This window comes from Hyperolius riggenbachi, chromosome 4 (genome assembly GCF_040937935.1).
Source record: "Hyperolius riggenbachi isolate aHypRig1 chromosome 4, aHypRig1.pri, whole genome shotgun sequence".
Lineage (NCBI taxonomy): Eukaryota > Metazoa > Chordata > Amphibia > Anura > Hyperoliidae > Hyperolius > Hyperolius riggenbachi.
The window spans coordinates 42,423,175-42,440,994 of NC_090649.1; the positions used below are offsets into that span (position 1 = coordinate 42,423,175).

A 17,820-nucleotide genomic window follows, 5' to 3' on the forward strand; every position below is an offset into this window, starting at 1 on the left:
TTACAAACCATCACCAGGCCATCACTTCCTCTTTCACATGCCACTCCCCACTCCCTTTGCTAACAAACGAAAATGTCATCTCAGCTTTCCCCTTCACTTTTACTCACACAACCTCTTTTAACAACTTTTCAGCAAAAGTGCTTCACCACCCCAAGAAAGAGAAAAACACTCCTTCTTACAATCTTACTCATCTTTCCTATACTACTTTTCTTATCTGCTTTTCCCAGATTTCCGTTGGCTTTACTCCAGTCCTTTTGTCAAGGAGAGACTTACAATCAATCACTTGACAAGGAACAACCACCTGAAAGATACTCATTCTCGTATGCCTGGTGCACACCATGCAATTCCCCATCAGATAGATGGGCCGATAGATCCTTTCCGACAGACACGATCGGATTTCCGTTCGGATTTCCGATCACTACTATGCAAATCCATCAGAAAAACGATCGGAAATCAGATCGGACCTGCCGGAAATCATCTGTTCGACCCATCTATCTGACAGGCATTGGTATGGTGTGTATTAGGCTTTGCACTCCAAAGGTGCTCACATAGCAGTATGAGGAGGGCACTCTGCACACGGCCTGAGATTTAGCTGAGAGGATTGAAAAAAAGGAAGTTGCTCTTTCCCTTAACTTGTTTTTAGATGAGGTACTTCCCAACAAAAGTTACAAACCAAAAAGCCTTTCAGTCCCGGCAAGCAAAAAAAGTGGTTGCTTTCATTTGACTTAAGTTTGTTACTACTTTTTTTTCTGTACTTTTAGTATGTTTTCTTAATTGCTAGGTGCTGGGAAAGCAAGTTGTAGGTAAGCTGACACAACATCTCAACATCTACTGTGAGAAAACTCAGGACAAAAGTAGAATGAATGAGGGCCTAGAGAGAAAGCTCCAAATTTGAGCAAGGCCCTGAGTAGAGTGCAAAGACAACAAGGCAAAAAGTTGTAAAACAACACCAGATGAGCAGATGCTGCTGACTTGGCATTTCCGAGGCTTTTCTAGACAGTTAAAAAGAAGCCTAATAGGTGAGTACTGGAGAGGGAGAGATGCTGCACGTCACTGGCACTGCTAGAAGACATGCAAGGCCTTTGGGCACGCAAGTGTCCCAAGGCTGCTTTAACTTGTGTGTCTTAGAGTCATGTTTGCTGGGTACTAGGGTCCCTCTTCTCGACTGTCAGCCAGCACTGTGGCCAAGTGCCACGGTGACTCTTGCAAATGTCCTTAAATGGCTTCTGGCCTGCAGAGATGTCTTAAGCTTGAGAAGTGCAAAGTGTGGAGGTGTGCCAAAATCCTAGCATTTGCATTGGCCGGGAATCGAACCCAGGCCTCCCGCGTGGCAGGCGAGAATTCTACCACTGAACCACCAATGCCTTGCCCTGTCGCTCGGTGCTGAAAAACGTGGCCAGCCAAATCAGGCCATACAAGATTGCCTTCTTCTGTGCGGATGGCAAAGGTGAGGCTGGCGCCATTTTGCAATTTTTGACATTTCAGCTCAAGCAAGCAAGCCCGGCTAGCTCAGTCGGTAGAGCATGAGACTCTTAATCTCAGGGTCGTGGGTTCGAGCCCCACGTTGGGCGATCAAAGCTTCTCCTTTTACTTTCTACTAGGCAGAGCTCCTCCAAAACGATTACAAACCATCACCAGGCCATCACTTCCTCTTTCACATGCCACTCCCCACTCCCTTTGCTAACAAACGAAAATGTCATCTCAGCTTTCCCCTTCACTTTTACTCACACAACCTCTTTTAACAACTTTTCAGCAAAAGTGCTTCACCACCCCAAGAAAGAGAAAAACACTCCTTCTTACAATCTTACTCATCTTTCCTATACTACTTTTCTTATCTGCTTTTCCCAGATTTCCGTTGGCTTTACTCCAGTCCTTTTGTCAAGGAGAGACTTACAATCAATCACTTGACAAGGAACAACCACCTGAAAGATACTCATTCTCGTATGCCTGGTGCACACCATGCAATTCCCCATCAGATAGATGGGCCGATAGATCCTTTCCGACAGACACGATCGGATTTCCGTTCGGATTTCCGATCACTACTATGCAAATCCATCAGAAAAACGATCGGAAATCAGATCGGACCTGCCGGAAATCATCTGTTCGACCCATCTATCTGACAGGCATTGGTATGGTGTGTATTAGGCTTTGCACTCCAAAGGTGCTCACATAGCAGTATGAGGAGGGCACTCTGCACACGGCCTGAGATTTAGCTGAGAGGATTGAAAAAAAGGAAGTTGCTCTTTCCCTTAACTTGTTTTTAGATGAGGTACTTCCCAACAAAAGTTACAAACCAAAAAGCCTTTCAGTCCCGGCAAGCAAAAAAAGTGGTTGCTTTCATTTGACTTAAGTTTGTTACTACTTTTTTTTCTGTACTTTTAGTATGTTTTCTTAATTGCTAGGTGCTGGGAAAGCAAGTTGTAGGTAAGCTGACACAACATCTCAACATCTACTGTGAGAAAACTCAGGACAAAAGTAGAATGAATGAGGGCCTAGAGAGAACGCTCCAAATTTGAGCAAGGCCCTGAGTAGAGTGCAAAGACAACAAGGCAAAAAGTTGTAAAACAACACCAGATGAGCAGATGCTGCTGACTTGGCATTTCCGAGGCTTTTCTAGACAGTTAAAAAGAAGCCTAATAGGTGAGTACTGGAGAGGGAGAGATGCTGCACGTCACTGGCACTGCTAGAAGACATGCAAGGCCTTTGGGCACGCAAGTGTCCCAAGGCTGCTTTAACTTGTGTGTCTTAGAGTCATGTTTGCTGGGTACTAGGGTCCCTCTTCTCGACTGTCAGCCAGCACTGTGGCCAAGTGCCACGGTGACTCTTGCAAATGTCCTTAAATGGCTTCTGGCCTGCAGAGATGTCTTAAGCTTGAGAAGTGCAAAGTGTGGAGGTGTGCCAAAATCCTAGCATTTGCATTGGCCGGGAATCGAACCCGGGCCTCCCGCGTGGCAGGCGAGAATTCTACCACTGAACCACCAATGCCTTGCCCTGTTGCTCGGTGCTGAAAAACGTGGCCAGCCAAATCAGGCCATACAAGATTGCCTTCTTCTGTGCGGATGGCAAAGGTGAGGCTGGCGCCATTTTGCAATTTTTGACATTTCAGCTCAAGCAAGCAAGCCCGGCTAGCTCAGTCGGTAGAGCATGAGACTCTTAATCTCAGGGTCGTGGGTTCGAGCCCCACGTTGGGCGATCAAAGCTTCTCCTTTTACTTTCTACTAGGCAGAGCTCCTCCAAAACGATTACAAACCATCACCAGGCCATCACTTCCTCTTTCACATGCCACTCCCCACTCCCTTTGCTAACAAACGAAAATGTCATCTCAGCTTTCCCCTTCACTTTTACTCACACAACCTCTTTTAACAACTTTTCAGCAAAAGTGCTTCACCACCCCAAGAAAGAGAAAAACACTCCTTCTTACAATCTTACTCATCTTTCCTATACTACTTTTCTTATCTGCTTTTCCCAGATTTCCGTTGGCTTTACTCCAGTCCTTTTGTCAAGGAGAGACTTACAATCAATCACTTGACAAGGAACAACCACCTGAAAGATACTCATTCTCGTATGCCTGGTGCACACCATGCAATTCCCCATCAGATAGATGGGCCGATAGATCCTTTCCGACAGACACGATCGGATTTCCGTTCGGATTTCCGATCACTACTATGCAAATCCATCAGAAAAACGATCGGAAATCAGATCGGACCTGCCGGAAATCATCTGTTCGACCCATCTATCTGACAGGCATTGGTATGGTGTGTATTAGGCTTTGCACTCCAAAGGTGCTCACATAGCAGTATGAGGAGGGCACTCTGCACACGGCCTGAGATTTAGCTGAGAGGATTGAAAAAAAGGAAGTTGCTCTTTCCCTTAACTTGTTTTTAGATGAGGTACTTCCCAACAAAAGTTACAAACCAAAAAGCCTTTCAGTCCCGGCAAGCAAAAAAAGTGGTTGCTTTCATTTGACTTAAGTTTGTTACTACTTTTTTTTCTGTACTTTTAGTATGTTTTCTTAATTGCTAGGTGCTGGGAAAGCAAGTTGTAGGTAAGCTGAAACAACATCTCAACATCTACTGTGAGAAAACTCAGGACAAAAGTAGAATGAATGAGGGCCTAGAGAGAACGCTCCAAATTTGAGCAAGGCCCTGAGTAGAGTGCAAAGACAACAAGGCAAAAAGTTGTAAAACAACACCAGATGAGCAGATGCTGCTGACTTGGCATTTCCGAGGCTTTTCTAGACAGTTAAAAAGAAGCCTAATAGGTGAGTACAGGAGAGGGAGAGATGCTGCACGTCACTGGCACTGCTAGAAGACATGCAAGGCCTTTGGGCACGCAAGTGTCCCAAGGCTGCTTTAACTTGTGTGTCTTAGAGTCATGTTTGCTGGGTACTAGGGTCCCTCTTCTCGACTGTCAGCCAGCACTGTGGCCAAGTGCCACGGTGACTCTTGCAAATGTCCTTAAATGGCTTCTGGCCTGCAGAGATGTCTTAAAGGGGAACTGAAGAGAGAGGTATATGGAGGCTGTCATGTTTATTTCCTTTTAATCAATACCAGTTGCCTGGCAGCCCTGCTGGTCTATTTCTCTGCAGTAGTATCTGATTAAAACCAGAAACAAGCATGCAGCTAGTCTTGTCAGATCAGACTTATAAGTCTGAACCACTGAAACACCTGATCTGCTGCATGCTTGTTCAGGGGCTATGGCTAATAGTATTAGAGGCAGAGGATCAGCAGGGCTGCTAGGCAACTGGTATTGTCTAAAAGGAAATAAACATGACAGCCTCCATATACCTCTCTCTTCAGTTCCCCTTTAAGCTTGAGAAGTGCAAAGTGTGGAGGTGTGCCAAAAGCCTAGCATTTGCATTGGCCGGGAATCGAACCCGGGCCTCCCGCGTGGCAGGCGAGAATTCTTCCACTGAACCACCAATGCCTTGCCCTGTTGCTCGGTGCTGAAAAACGTGGCCAGCCAAATCAGGCCATACAAGATTGCCTTCTTCTGTGCGGATGGCAAAGGTGAGGCTGGCGCCATTTTGCAATTTTTGACATTTCAGCTCAAGCAAGCAAGCCCGGCTAGCTCAGTCGGTAGAGCATGAGACTCTTAATCTCAGGGTCGTGGGTTCGAGCCCCATGTTGGGCGATCAAAGCTTCTCCTTTTACTTTCTACTAGGCAGAGCTCCTCCAAAACGATTACAAACCATCACCAGGCCATCACTTCCTCTTTCACATGCCACTCCCCACTCCCTTTGCTAACAAACGAAAATGTCATCTCAGCTTTCCCCTTCACTTTTACTCACACAACCTCTTTTAACAACTTTTCAGCAAAAGTGCTTCACCACCCCAAGAAAGAGAAAAACACTCCTTCTTACAATCTTACTCATCTTTCCTATACTACTTTTCTTATCTGCTTTTCCCAGATTTCCGTTGGCTTTACTCCAGTCCTTTTGTCAAGGAGAGACTTACAATCAATCACTTGACAAGGAACAACCACCTGAAAGATACTCATTCTCGTATGCCTGGTGCACACCATGCAATTCCCCATCAGATAGATGGGCCGATAGATCCTTTCCGACAGACACGATCGGATTTCCGTTCGGATTTCCGATCACTACTATGCAAATCCATCAGAAAAACGATCGGAAATCAGATCGGACCTGCCGGAAATCATCTGTTCGACCCATCTATCTGACAGGCATTGGTATGGTGTGTATTAGGCTTTGCACTCCAAAGGTGCTCACATAGCAGTATGAGGAGGGCACTCTGCACACGGCCTGAGATTTAGCTGAGAGGATTGAAAAAAAGGAAGTTGCTCTTTCCCTTAACTTGTTTTTAGATGAGGTACTTCCCAACAAAAGTTACAAACCAAAAAGCCTTTCAGTCCCGGCAAGCAAAAAAAGTGGTTGCTTTCATTTGACTTAAGTTTGTTACTACTTTTTTTTTCTGTACTTTTAGTATGTTTTCTTAATTGCTAGGTGCTGGGAAAGCAAGTTGTAGGTAAGCTGACACAACATCTCAACATCTACTGTGAGAAAACTCAGGACAAAAGTAGAATGAATGAGGGCCTAGAGAGAACGCTCCAAATTTGAGCAAGGCCCTGAGTAGAGTGCAAAGACAACAAGGCAAAAAGTTGTAAAACAACACCAGATGAGCAGATGCTGCTGACTTGGCATTTCCGAGGCTTTTCTAGACAGTTAAAAAGAAGCCTAATAGGTGAGTACTGGAGAGGGAGAGATGCTGCACGTCACTGGCACTGCTAGAAGACATGCAAGGCCTTTGGGCACGCAAGTGTCCAAAGGCTGCTTTAACTTGTGTGTCTTAGAGTCATGTTTGCTGGGTACTAGGGTCCCTCTTCTCGACTGTCAGCCAGCACTGTGGCCAAGTGCCACGGTGACTCTTGCAAATGTCCTTAAATGGCTTCTGGCCTGCAGAGATGTCTTAAGCTTGAGAAGTGCAAAGTGTGGAGGTGTGCCAAAATCCTAGCATTTGCATTGGCCGGGAATCGAACCCAGGCCTCCCGCGTGGCAGGCGAGAATTCTACCACTGAACCACCAATGCCTTGCCCTGTTGCTCGGTGCTGAAAAACGTGGCCAGCCAAATCAGGCCATACAAGATTGCCTTCTTCTGTGCGGATGGCAAAGGTGAGGCTGGCGCCATTTTGCAATTTTTGACATTTCAGCTCAAGCAAGCAAGCCCGGCTAGCTCAGTCGGTAGAGCATGAGACTCTTAATCTCAGGGTCGTGGGTTCGAGCCCCACGTTGGGCGATCAAAGCTTCTCCTTTTACTTTCTACTAGGCAGAGCTCCTCCAAAACGATTACAAACCATCACCAGGCCATCACTTCCTCTTTCACATGCCACTCCCCACTCCCTTTGCTAACAAACGAAAATGTCATCTCAGCTTTCCCCTTCACTTTTACTCACACAACCTCTTTTAACAACTTTTCAGCAAAAGTGCTTCACCACCCCAAGAAAGAGAAAAACACTCCTTCTTACAATCTTACTCATCTTTCCTATACTACTTTTCTTATCTGCTTTTCCCAGATTTCCGTTGGCTTTACTCCAGTCCTTTTGTCAAGGAGAGACTTACAATCAATCACTTGACAAGGAACAACCACCTGAAAGATACTCATTCTCGTATGCCTGGTGCACACCATGCAATTCCCCATCAGATAGATGGGCCGATAGATCCTTTCCGACAGACACGATCGGATTTCCGTTCGGATTTCCGATCACTACTATGCAAATCCATCAGAAAAACGATCGGAAATCAGATCGGACCTGCCGGAAATCATCTGTTCGACCCATCTATCTGACAGGCATTGGTATGGTGTGTATTAGGCTTTGCACTCCAAAGGTGCTCACATAGCAGTATGAGGAGGGCACTCTGCACACGGCCTGAGATTTAGCTGAGAGGATTGAAAAAAAGGAAGTTGCTCTTTCCCTTAACTTGTTTTTAGATGAGGTACTTCCCAACAAAAGTTACAAACCAAAAAGCCTTTCAGTCCCGGCAAGCAAAAAAAGTGGTTGCTTTCATTTGACTTAAGTTTGTTACTACTTTTTTTTTTCTGTACTTTTAGTATGTTTTCTTAATTGCTAGGTGCTGGGAAAGCAAGTTGTAGGTAAGCTGACACAACATCTCAACATCTACTGTGAGAAAACTCAGGACAAAAGTAGAATGAATGAGGGCCTAGAGAGAACGCTCCAAATTTGAGCAAGGCCCTGAGTAGAGTGCAAAGACAACAAGGCAAAAAGTTGTAAAACAACACCAGATGAGCAGATGCTGCTGACTTGGCATTTCCGAGGCTTTTCTAGACAGTTAAAAAGAAGCCTAATAGGTGAGTACTGGAGAGGGAGAGATGCTGCACGTCACTGGCACTGCTAGAAGACATGCAAGGCCTTTGGGCACGCAAGTGTCCCAAGGCTGCTTTAACTTGTGTGTCTTAGAGTCATGTTTGCTGGGTACTAGGGTCCCTCTTCTCGACTGTCAGCCAGCACTGTGGCCAAGTGCCACGGTGACTCTTGCAAATGTCCTTAAATGGCTTCTGGCCTGCAGAGATGTCTTAAGCTTGAGAAGTGCAAAGAGGTGTGCCAAAATCCTAGCATTTGCATTGGCCGGGAATCGAACCCGGGCCTCCTGCATGGCAGGCGAGAATTCTACCACTGAACCACCAATGCCTTGCCCTGTTGCTCGGTGCTGAAAAACGTGGCCAGCCAAATCAGGCCATACAAGATTGCCTTCTTCTGTGCGGATGGCAAAGGTGAGGCTGGCGCCATTTTGCAATTTTTGACATTTCAGCTCAAGCAAGCAAGCCCGGCTAGCTCAGTCGGTAGAGCATGAGACTCTTAATCTCAGGGTCGTGGGTTCGAGCCCCACGTTGGGCGATCAAAGCTTCTCCTTTTACTTTCTACTAGGCAGAGCTCCTCCAAAACGATTACAAACCATCACCAGGCCATCACTTCCTCTTTCACATGCCACTCCCCACTCCCTTTGCTAACAAACGAAAATGTCATCTCAGCTTTCCCCTTCACTTTTACTCACACAACCTCTTTTAACAACTTTTCAGCAAAAGTGCTTCACCACCCCAAGAAAGAGAAAAACACTCCTTCTTACAATCTTACTCATCTTTCCTATACTACTTTTCTTATCTGCTTTTCCCAGATTTCCGTTGGCTTTACTCCAGTCCTTTTGTCAAGGAGAGACTTACAATCAATCACTTGACAAGGAACAACCACCTGAAAGATACTCATTCTCGTATGCCTGGTGCACACCATGCAATTCCCCATCAGATAGATGGGCCGATAGATCCTTTCCGACAGACACGATCGGATTTCCGTTCGGATTTCCGATCACTACTATGCAAATCCATCAGAAAAACGATCGGAAATCAGATCGGACCTGCCGGAAATCATCTGTTCGACCCATCTATCTGACAGGCATTGGTATGGTGTGTATTAGGCTTTGCACTCCAAAGGTGCTCACATAGCAGTATGAGGAGGGCACTCTGCACACGGCCTGAGATTTAGCTGAGAGGATTGAAAAAAAGGAAGTTGCTCTTTCCCTTAACTTGTTTTTAGATGAGGTACTTCCCAACAAAAGTTACAAACCAAAAAGCCTTTCAGTCCCGGCAAGCAAAAAAAGTGGTTGCTTTCATTTGACTTAAGTTTGTTACTACTTTTTTTTCTGTACTTTTAGTATGTTTTCTTAATTGCTAGGTGCTGGGAAAGCAAGTTGTAGGTAAGCTGACACAACATCTCAACATCTACTGTGAGAAAACTCAGGACAAAAGTAGAATGAATGAGGGCCTAGAGAGAACGCTCCAAATTTGAGCAAGGCCCTGAGTAGAGTGCAAAGACAACAAGGCAAAAAGTTGTAAAACAACACCAGATGAGCAGATGCTGCTGACTTGGCATTTCCGAGGCTTTTCTAGACAGTTAAAAAGAAGCCTAATAGGTGAGTACTGGAGAGGGAGAGATGCTGCACGTCACTGGCACTGCTAGAAGACATGCAAGGCCTTTGGGCACGCAAGTGTCCCAAGGCTGCTTTAACTTGTGTGTCTTAGAGTCATGTTTGCTGGGTACTAGGGTCCCTCTTCTCGACTGTCAGCCAGCACTGTGGCCAAGTGCCACGGTGACTCTTGCAAATGTCCTTAAATGGCTTCTGGCCTGCAGAGATGTCTTAAGCTTGAGAAGTGCAAAGTGTGGAGGTGTGCCAAAATCCTAGCATTTGCATTGGCCGGGAATCGACCCCGGGCCTCCCGCGTGGCAGGCGAGAATTCTACCACTGAACCACCAATGCCTTGCCCTGTTGCTCGGTGCTGAAAAACGTGGCCAGCCAAATCAGGCCATACAAGATTGCCTTCTTCTGTGCGGATGGCAAAGGTGAGGCTGGCGCCATTTTGCAATTTTTGACATTTCAGCTCAAGCAAGCAAGCCCGGCTAGCTCAGTCGGTAGAGCATGAGACTCTTAATCTCAGGGTCGTGGGTTCGAGCCCCACGTTGGGCGATCAAAGCTTCTCCTTTTACTTTCTACTAGGCAGAGCTCCTCCAAAACGATTACAAACCATCACCAGGCCATCACTTCCTCTTTCACATGCCACTCCCCACTCCCTTTGCTAACAAACGAAAATGTCATCTCAGCTTTCCCCTTCACTTTTACTCACACAACCTCTTTTAACAACTTTTCAGCAAAAGTGCTTCACCACCCCAAGAAAGAGAAAAACACTCCTTCTTACAATCTTACTCATCTTTCCTATACTACTTTTCTTATCTGCTTTTCCCAGATTTCCGTTGGCTTTACTCCAGTCCTTTTGTCAAGGAGAGACTTACAATCAATCACTTGACAAGGAACAACCACCTGAAAGATACTCATTCTCGTATGCCTGGTGCACACCATGCAATTCCCCATCAGATAGATGGGACGATAGATCCTTTCCGACAGACACGATCGGATTTCCGTTCGGATTTCCGATCACTACTATGCAAATCCATCAGAAAAACGATCGGAAATCAGATCGGACCTGCCGGAAATCATCTGTTCGACCCATCTATCTGACAGGCATTGGTATGGTGTGTATTAGGCTTTGCACTCCAAAGGTGCTCACATAGCAGTATGAGGAGGGCACTCTGCACACGGCCTGAGATTTAGCTGAGAGGATTGAAAAAAAGGAAGTTGCTCTTTCCCTTAACTTGTTTTTAGATGAGGTACTTCCCAACAAAAGTTACAAACCAAAAAGCCTTTCAGTCCCGGCAAGCAAAAAAAGTGGTTGCTTTCATTTGACTTAAGTTTGTTACTACTTTTTTTTTCTGTACTTTTAGTATGTTTTCTTAATTGCTAGGTGCTGGGAAAGCAAGTTGTAGGTAAGCTGACACAACATCTCAACATCTACTGTGAGAAAACTCAGGACAAAAGTAGAATGAATGAGGGCCTAGAGAGAACGCTCCAAATTTGAGCAAGGCCCTGAGTAGAGTGCAAAGACAACAAGGCAAAAAGTTGTAAAACAACACCAGATGAGCAGATGCTGCTGACTTGGCATTTCCGAGGCTTTTCTAGACAGTTAAAAAGAAGCCTAATAGGTGAGTACTGGAGAGGGAGAGATGCTGCACGTCACTGGCACTGCTAGAAGACATGCAAGGCCTTTGGGCACGCAAGTGTCCCAAGGCTGCTTTAACTTGTGTGTCTTAGAGTCATGTTTGCTGGGTACTAGGGTCCCTCTTCTCGACTGTCAGCCAGCACTGTGGCCAAGTGCCACGGTGACTCTTGCAAATGTCCTTAAATGGCTTCTGGCCTGCAGAGATGTCTTAAGCTTGAGAAGTGCAAAGTGTGGAGGTGTGCCAAAATCCTAGCATTTGCATTGGCCGGGAATCGAACCCGGGCCTCCCGCGTGGCAGGCGAGAATTCTACCACTGAACCACCAATGCCTTGCCCTGTTGCTCGGTGCTGAAAAACGTGGCCAGCCAAATCAGGCCATACAAGATTGCCTTCTTCTGTGCGGATGGCAAAGGTGAGGCTGGCGCCATTTTGCAATTTTTGACATTTCAGCTCAAGCAAGCAAGCCCGGCTAGCTCAGTCGGTAGAGCATGAGACTCTTAATCTCAGGGTCGTGGGTTCGAGCCCCACGTTGGGCGATCAAAGCTTCTCCTTTTACTTTCTACTAGGCAGAGCTCCTCCAAAACGATTACAAACCATCACCAGGCCATCACTTCCTCTTTCACATGCCACTCCCCACTCCCTTTGCTAACAAACGAAAATGTCATCTCAGCTTTCCCCTTCACTTTTACTCACACAACCTCTTTTAACAACTTTTCAGCAAAAGTGCTTCACCACCCCAAGAAAGAGAAAAACACTCCTTCTTACAATCTTACTCATCTTTCCTATACTACTTTTCTTATCTGCTTTTCCCAGATTTCCGTTGGCTTTACTCCAGTCCTTTTGTCAAGGAGAGACTTACAATCAATCACTTGACAAGGAACAACCACCTGAAAGATACTCATTCTCGTATGCCTGGTGCACACCATGCAATTCCCCATCAGATAGATGGGACGATAGATCCTTTCCGACAGACACGATCGGATTTCCGTTCGGATTTCCGATCACTACTATGCATATCCATCAGAAAAACGATCGGAAATCAGATCGGACCTGCCGGAAATCATCTGTTCGACCCATCTATCTGACAGGCATTGGTATGGTGTGTATTAGGCTTTGCACTCCAAAGGTGCTCACATAGCAGTATGAGGAGGGCACTCTGCACACGGCCTGAGATTTAGCTGAGAGGATTGAAAAAAAGGAAGTTGCTCTTTCCCTTAACTTGTTTTTAGATGAGGTACTTCCCAACAAAAGTTACAAACCAAAAAGCCTTTCAGTCCCGGCAAGCAAAAAAAGTGGTTGCTTTCATTTGACTTAAGTTTGTTACTACTTTTTTTTCTGTACTTTTAGTATGTTTTCTTAATTGCTAGGTGCTGGGAAAGCAAGTTGTAGGTAAGCTGACACAACATCTCAACATCTACTGTGAGAAAACTCAGGACAAAAGTAGAATGAATGAGGGCCTAGAGAGAACGCTCCAAATTTGAGCAAGGCCCTGAGTAGAGTGCAAAGACAACAAGGCAAAAAGTTGTAAAACAACACCAGATGAGCAGATGCTGCTGACTTGGCATTTCCGAGGCTTTTCTAGACAGTTAAAAAGAAGCCTAATAGGTGAGTACTGGAGAGGGAGAGATGCTGCACGTCACTGGCACTGCTAGAAGACATGCAAGGCCTTTGGGCATGCAAGTGTCCCAAGGCTGCTTTAACTTGTGTGTCTTAGAGTCATGTTTGCTGGGTACTAGGGTCCCTCTTCTCGACTGTCAGCCAGCACTGTGGCCAAGTGCCACGGTGACTCTTGCAAATGTCCTTAAATGGCTTCTGGCCTGCAGAGATGTCTTAAGCTTGAGAAGTGCAAAGTGTGGAGGTGTGCCAAAATCCTAGCATTTGCATTGGCCGGGAATCGAACCCGGGCCTCCCGCGTGGCAGGCGAGAATTCTACCACTGAACCACCAATGCCTTGCCCTGTTGCTCGGTGCTGAAAAACGTGGCCAGCCAAATCAGGCCATACAAGATTGCCTTCTTCTGTGCGGATGGCAAAGGTGAGGCTGACGCCATTTTGCAATTTTTGACATTTCAGCTCAAGCAAGCAAGCCCGGCTAGCTCAGTCGGTAGAGCATGAGACTCTTAATCTCAGGGTCGTGGGTTCGAGCCCCACGTTGGGCGATCAAAGCTTCTCCTTTTACTTTCTACTAGGCAGAGCTCCTCCAAAACGATTACAAACCATCACCAGGCCATCACTTCCTCTTTCACATGCCACTCCCCACTCCCTTTGCTAACAAACGAAAATGTCATCTCAGCTTTCCCCTTCACTTTTACTCACACAACCTCTTTTAACAACTTTTCAGCAAAAGTGCTTCACCACCCCAAGAAAGAGAAAAACACTCCTTCTTACAATCTTACTCATCTTTCCTATACTACTTTTCTTATCTGCTTTTCCCAGATTTCCGTTGGCTTTACTCCAGTCCTTTTGTCAAGGAGAGACTTACAATCAATCACTTGACAAGGAACAACCACCTGAAAGATACTCATTCTCGTATGCCTGGTGCACACCATGCAATTCCCCATCAGATAGATGGGCCGATAGATCCTTTCCGACAGACACGATCGGATTTCCGTTCGGATTTCCGATCACTACTATGCAAATCCATCAGAAAAACGATCGGAAATCAGATCGGACCTGCCGGAAATCATCTGTTCGACCCATCTATCTGACAGGCATTGGTATGGTGTGTATTAGGCTTTGCACTCCAAAGGTGCTCACATAGCAGTATGAGGAGGGCACTCTGCACACGGCCTGAGATTTAGCTGAGAGGATTGAAAAAAAGGAAGTTGCTCTTTCCCTTAACTTGTTTTTAGATGAGGTACTTCCCAACAAAAGTTACAAACCAAAAAGCCTTTCAGTCCCGGCAAGCAAAAAAAGTGGTTGCTTTCATTTGACTTAAGTTTGTTACTACTTTTTTTTCTGTACTTTTAGTATGTTTTCTTAATTGCTAGGTGCTGGGAAAGCAAGTTGTAGGTAAGCTGACACAACATCTCAACATCTACTGTGAGAAAACTCAGGACAAAAGTAGAATGAATGAGGGCCTAGAGAGAACGCTCCAAATTTGAGCAAGGCCCTGAGTAGAGTGCAAAGACAACAAGGCAAAAAGTTGTAAAACAACACCAGATGAGCAGATGCTGCTGACTTGGCATTTCCGAGGCTTTTCTAGACAGTTAAAAAGAAGCCTAATAGGTGAGTACTGGAGAGGGAGAGATGCTGCACGTCACTGGCACTGCTAGAAGACATGCAAGGCCTTTGGGCACGCAAGTGTCCCAAGGCTGCTTTAACTTGTGTGTCTTAGAGTCATGTTTGCTGGGTACTAGGGTCCCTCTTCTCGACTGTCAACCAGCACTGTGGCCAAGTGCCACGGTGACTCTTGCAAATGTCCTTAAATGGCTTCTGGCCTGCAGAGATGTCTTAAGCTTGAGAAGTGCAAAGTGTGGAGGTGTGCCAAAATCCTAGCATTTGCATTGGCCGGGAATCGAACCCGGGCCTCCCGCGTGGCAGGCGAGAATTCTACCACTGAACCACCAATGCCTTGCCCTGTTGCTCGGTGCTGAAAAACGTGGCCAGCCAAATCAGGCCATACAAGATTGCCTTCTTCTGTGCGGATGGCAAAGGTGAGGCTGGCGCCATTTTGCAATTTTTGACATTTCAGCTCAAGCAAGCAAGCCCGGCTAGCTCAGTCGGTAGAGCATGAGACTCTTAATCTCAGGGTCGTGGGTTCGAGCCCCACGTTGGGCGATCAAAGCTTCTCCTTTTACTTTCTACTAGGCAGAGCTCCTCCAAAACGATTACAAACCATCACCAGGCCATCACTTCCTCTTTCACATGCCACTCCCCACTCCCTTTGCTAACAAACGAAAATGTCATCTCAGCTTTCCCCTTCACTTTTACTCACACAACCTCTTTTAACAACTTTTCAGCAAAAGTGCTTCACCACCCCAAGAAAGAGAAAAACACTCCTTCTTACAATCTTACTCATCTTTCCTATACTACTTTTCTTATCTGCTTTTCCCAGATTTCCGTTGGCTTTACTCCAGTCCTTTTGTCAAGGAGAGACTTACAATCAATCACTTGACAAGGAACAACCACCTGAAAGATACTCATTCTCGTATGCCTGGTGCACACCATGCAATTCCCCATCAGATAGATGGGCCGATAGATCCTTTCCGACAGACACGATCGGATTTCCGTTCGGATTTCCGATCACTACTATGCAAATCCATCAGAAAAACGATCGGAAATCAGATCGGACCTGCCGGAAATCATCTGTTCGACCCATCTATCTGACAGGCATTGGTATGGTGTGTATTAGGCTTTGCACTCCAAAGGTGCTCACATAGCAGTATGAGGAGGGCACTCTGCACACGGCCTGAGATTTAGCTGAGAGGATTGAAAAAAAGGAAGTTGCTCTTTCCCTTAACTTGTTTTTAGATGAGGTACTTCCCAACAAAAGTTACAAACCAAAAAGCCTTTCAGTCCCGGCAAGCAAAAAAAGTGGTTGCTTTCATTTGACTTAAGTTTGTTACTACTTTTTTTTCTGTACTTTTAGTATGTTTTCTTAATTGCTAGGTGCTGGGAAAGCAAGTTGTAGGTAAGCTGACACAACATCTCAACATCTACTGTGAGAAAACTCAGGACAAAAGTAGAATGAATGAGGGCCTAGAGAGAACGCTCCAAATTTGAGCAAGGCCCTGAGTAGAGTGCAAAGACAACAAGGCAAAAAGTTGTAAAACAACACCAGATGAGCAGATGCTGCTGACTTGGCATTTCCGAGGCTTTTCTAGACAGTTAAAAAGAAGCCTAATAGGTGAGTACTGGAGAGGGAGAGATTCTGCACGTCACTGGCACTGCTAGAAGACATGCAAGGCCTTTGGGCACGCAAGTGTCCCAAGGCTGCTTTAACTTGTGTGTCTTAGAGTCATGTTTGCTGGGTACTAGGGTCCCTCTTCTCGACTGTCAGCCAGCACTGTGGCCAAGTGCCACGGTGACTCTTGCAAATGTCCTTAAATGGCTTCTGGCCTGCAGAGATGTCTTAAGCTTGAGAAGTGCAAAGTGTGGAGGTGTGCCAAAATCCTAGCATTTGCATTGGCCGGGAATCGAACCCAGGCCTCCCGCGTGGCAGGCGAGAATTCTACCACTGAACCACCAATGCCTTGCCCTGTTGCTCGGTGCTGAAAAACGTGGCCAGCCAAATCAGGCCATACAAGATTGCCTTCTTCTGTGCGGATGGCAAAGGTGAGGCTGGCGCCATTTTGCAATTTTTGACATTTCAGCTCAAGCAAGCAAGTCCGGCTAGCTCAGTCGGTAGAGCATGAGACTCTTAATCTCAGGGTCGTGGGTTCGAGCCCCACGTTGGGCGATCAAAGCTTCTCCTTTTACTTTCTACTAGGCAGAGCTCCTCCAAAACGATTACAAACCATCACCAGGCCATCACTTCCTCTTTCACATGCCACTCCCCACTCCCTTTGCTAACAAACGAAAATGTCATCTCAGCTTTCCCCTTCACTTTTACTCACACAACCTCTTTTAACAACTTTTCAGCAAAAGTGCTTCACCACCCCAAGAAAGAGAAAAACACTCCTTCTTACAATCTTACTCATCTTTCCTATACTACTTTTCTTATCTGCTTTTCCCAGATTTCCGTTGGCTTTACTCCAGTCCTTTTGTCAAGGAGAGACTTACAATCAATCACTTGACAAGGAACAACCACCTGAAAGATACTCATTCTCGTATGCCTGGTGCACACCATGCAATTCCCCATCAGATAGATGGGACGATAGATCCTTTCCGACAGACACGATCGGATTTCCGTTCGGATTTCCGATCACTACTATGCAAATCCATCAGAAAAACGATCGGAAATCAGATCGGACCTGCCGGAAATCATCTGTTCGACCCATCTATCTGACAGGCATTGGTATGGTGTGTATTAGGCTTTGCACTCCAAAGGTGCTCACATAGCAGTATGAGGAGGGCACTCTGCACACGGCCTGAGATTTAGCTGAGAGGATTGAAAAAAAGGAAGTTGCTCTTTCCCTTAACTTGTTTTTAGATGAGGTACTTCCCAACAAAAGTTACAAACCAAAAAGCCTTTCAGTCCCGGCAAGCAAAAAAAGTGGTTGCTTTCATTTGACTTAAGTTTGTTACTACTTTTTTTTCTGTACTTTTAGTATGTTTTCTTAATTGCTAGGTGCTGGGAAAGCAAGTTGTAGGTAAGCTGACACAACATCTCAACATCTACTGTGAGAAAACTCAGGACAAAAGTAGAATGAATGAGGGCCTAGAGAGAACGCTCCAAATTTGAGCAAGGCCCTGAGTAGAGTGCAAAGACAACAAGGCAAAAAGTTGTAAAACAACACCAGATGAGCAGATGCTGCTGACTTGGCATTTCCGAGGCTTTTCTAGACAGTTAAAAAGAAGCCTAATAGGTGAGTACTGGAGAGGGAGAGATGCTGCACGTCACTGGCACTGCTAGAAGACATGCAAGGCCTTTGGGCACGCAAGTGTCCCAAGGCTGCTTTAACTTGTGTGTCTTAGAGTCATGTTTGCTGGGTACTAGGGTCCCTCTTCTCGACTGTCAGCCAGCACTGTGGCCAAGTGCCACGGTGACTCTTGCAAATGTCCTTAAATGGCTTCTGGCCTGCAGAGATGTCTTAAGCTTGAGAAGTGCAAAGTGTGGAGGTGTGCCAAAATCCTAGCA

At 45.9% G+C, this 17,820-nt stretch overlaps 17 non-coding genes across 17 annotated transcripts; 9 read left to right on the forward strand and 8 right to left on the reverse strand.

Moving 5' to 3' along the window:
* Positions 1-1,293: 1,293 nt before the first annotated feature.
* TRNAG-GCC (transfer RNA glycine (anticodon GCC)) lies at positions 1,294-1,364 on the reverse strand. The gene has a single exon. It is a non-coding gene; the product is annotated as a tRNA-Gly (tRNA).
* A 134-nt stretch (positions 1,365-1,498) lies between these two features.
* TRNAK-CUU (transfer RNA lysine (anticodon CUU)) lies at positions 1,499-1,571 on the forward strand. Its single transcript has one exon. It is a non-coding gene; the product is annotated as a tRNA-Lys (tRNA).
* Positions 1,572-2,914: 1,343 nt separating this feature from the next.
* On the reverse strand, positions 2,915-2,985 carry TRNAG-GCC (transfer RNA glycine (anticodon GCC)). The gene has a single exon. It is a non-coding gene; the product is annotated as a tRNA-Gly (tRNA).
* A 134-nt stretch (positions 2,986-3,119) lies between these two features.
* Positions 3,120-3,192, forward strand: TRNAK-CUU (transfer RNA lysine (anticodon CUU)). Its single transcript has one exon. It is a non-coding gene; the product is annotated as a tRNA-Lys (tRNA).
* A 1,663-nt stretch (positions 3,193-4,855) lies between these two features.
* On the reverse strand, positions 4,856-4,926 carry TRNAG-GCC (transfer RNA glycine (anticodon GCC)). Its single transcript has one exon. It is a non-coding gene; the product is annotated as a tRNA-Gly (tRNA).
* A 134-nt stretch (positions 4,927-5,060) lies between these two features.
* Positions 5,061-5,133, forward strand: TRNAK-CUU (transfer RNA lysine (anticodon CUU)). Its single transcript has one exon. It is a non-coding gene; the product is annotated as a tRNA-Lys (tRNA).
* A 1,344-nt stretch (positions 5,134-6,477) lies between these two features.
* On the reverse strand, positions 6,478-6,548 carry TRNAG-GCC (transfer RNA glycine (anticodon GCC)). The gene has a single exon. It is a non-coding gene; the product is annotated as a tRNA-Gly (tRNA).
* A 134-nt stretch (positions 6,549-6,682) lies between these two features.
* On the forward strand, positions 6,683-6,755 carry TRNAK-CUU (transfer RNA lysine (anticodon CUU)). The gene has a single exon. It is a non-coding gene; the product is annotated as a tRNA-Lys (tRNA).
* A 1,545-nt stretch (positions 6,756-8,300) lies between these two features.
* On the forward strand, positions 8,301-8,373 carry TRNAK-CUU (transfer RNA lysine (anticodon CUU)). The gene has a single exon. It is a non-coding gene; the product is annotated as a tRNA-Lys (tRNA).
* Positions 8,374-9,921: 1,548 nt separating this feature from the next.
* Positions 9,922-9,994, forward strand: TRNAK-CUU (transfer RNA lysine (anticodon CUU)). Its single transcript has one exon. It is a non-coding gene; the product is annotated as a tRNA-Lys (tRNA).
* Positions 9,995-11,338: 1,344 nt separating this feature from the next.
* On the reverse strand, positions 11,339-11,409 carry TRNAG-GCC (transfer RNA glycine (anticodon GCC)). Its single transcript has one exon. It is a non-coding gene; the product is annotated as a tRNA-Gly (tRNA).
* A 134-nt stretch (positions 11,410-11,543) lies between these two features.
* TRNAK-CUU (transfer RNA lysine (anticodon CUU)) lies at positions 11,544-11,616 on the forward strand. Its single transcript has one exon. It is a non-coding gene; the product is annotated as a tRNA-Lys (tRNA).
* A 1,343-nt stretch (positions 11,617-12,959) lies between these two features.
* TRNAG-GCC (transfer RNA glycine (anticodon GCC)) lies at positions 12,960-13,030 on the reverse strand. The gene has a single exon. It is a non-coding gene; the product is annotated as a tRNA-Gly (tRNA).
* A 134-nt stretch (positions 13,031-13,164) lies between these two features.
* On the forward strand, positions 13,165-13,237 carry TRNAK-CUU (transfer RNA lysine (anticodon CUU)). The gene has a single exon. It is a non-coding gene; the product is annotated as a tRNA-Lys (tRNA).
* A 1,343-nt stretch (positions 13,238-14,580) lies between these two features.
* On the reverse strand, positions 14,581-14,651 carry TRNAG-GCC (transfer RNA glycine (anticodon GCC)). Its single transcript has one exon. It is a non-coding gene; the product is annotated as a tRNA-Gly (tRNA).
* A 134-nt stretch (positions 14,652-14,785) lies between these two features.
* TRNAK-CUU (transfer RNA lysine (anticodon CUU)) lies at positions 14,786-14,858 on the forward strand. The gene has a single exon. It is a non-coding gene; the product is annotated as a tRNA-Lys (tRNA).
* Positions 14,859-16,201: 1,343 nt separating this feature from the next.
* Positions 16,202-16,272, reverse strand: TRNAG-GCC (transfer RNA glycine (anticodon GCC)). Its single transcript has one exon. It is a non-coding gene; the product is annotated as a tRNA-Gly (tRNA).
* Between the last annotated feature and the right edge of the window lie 1,548 nt (positions 16,273-17,820).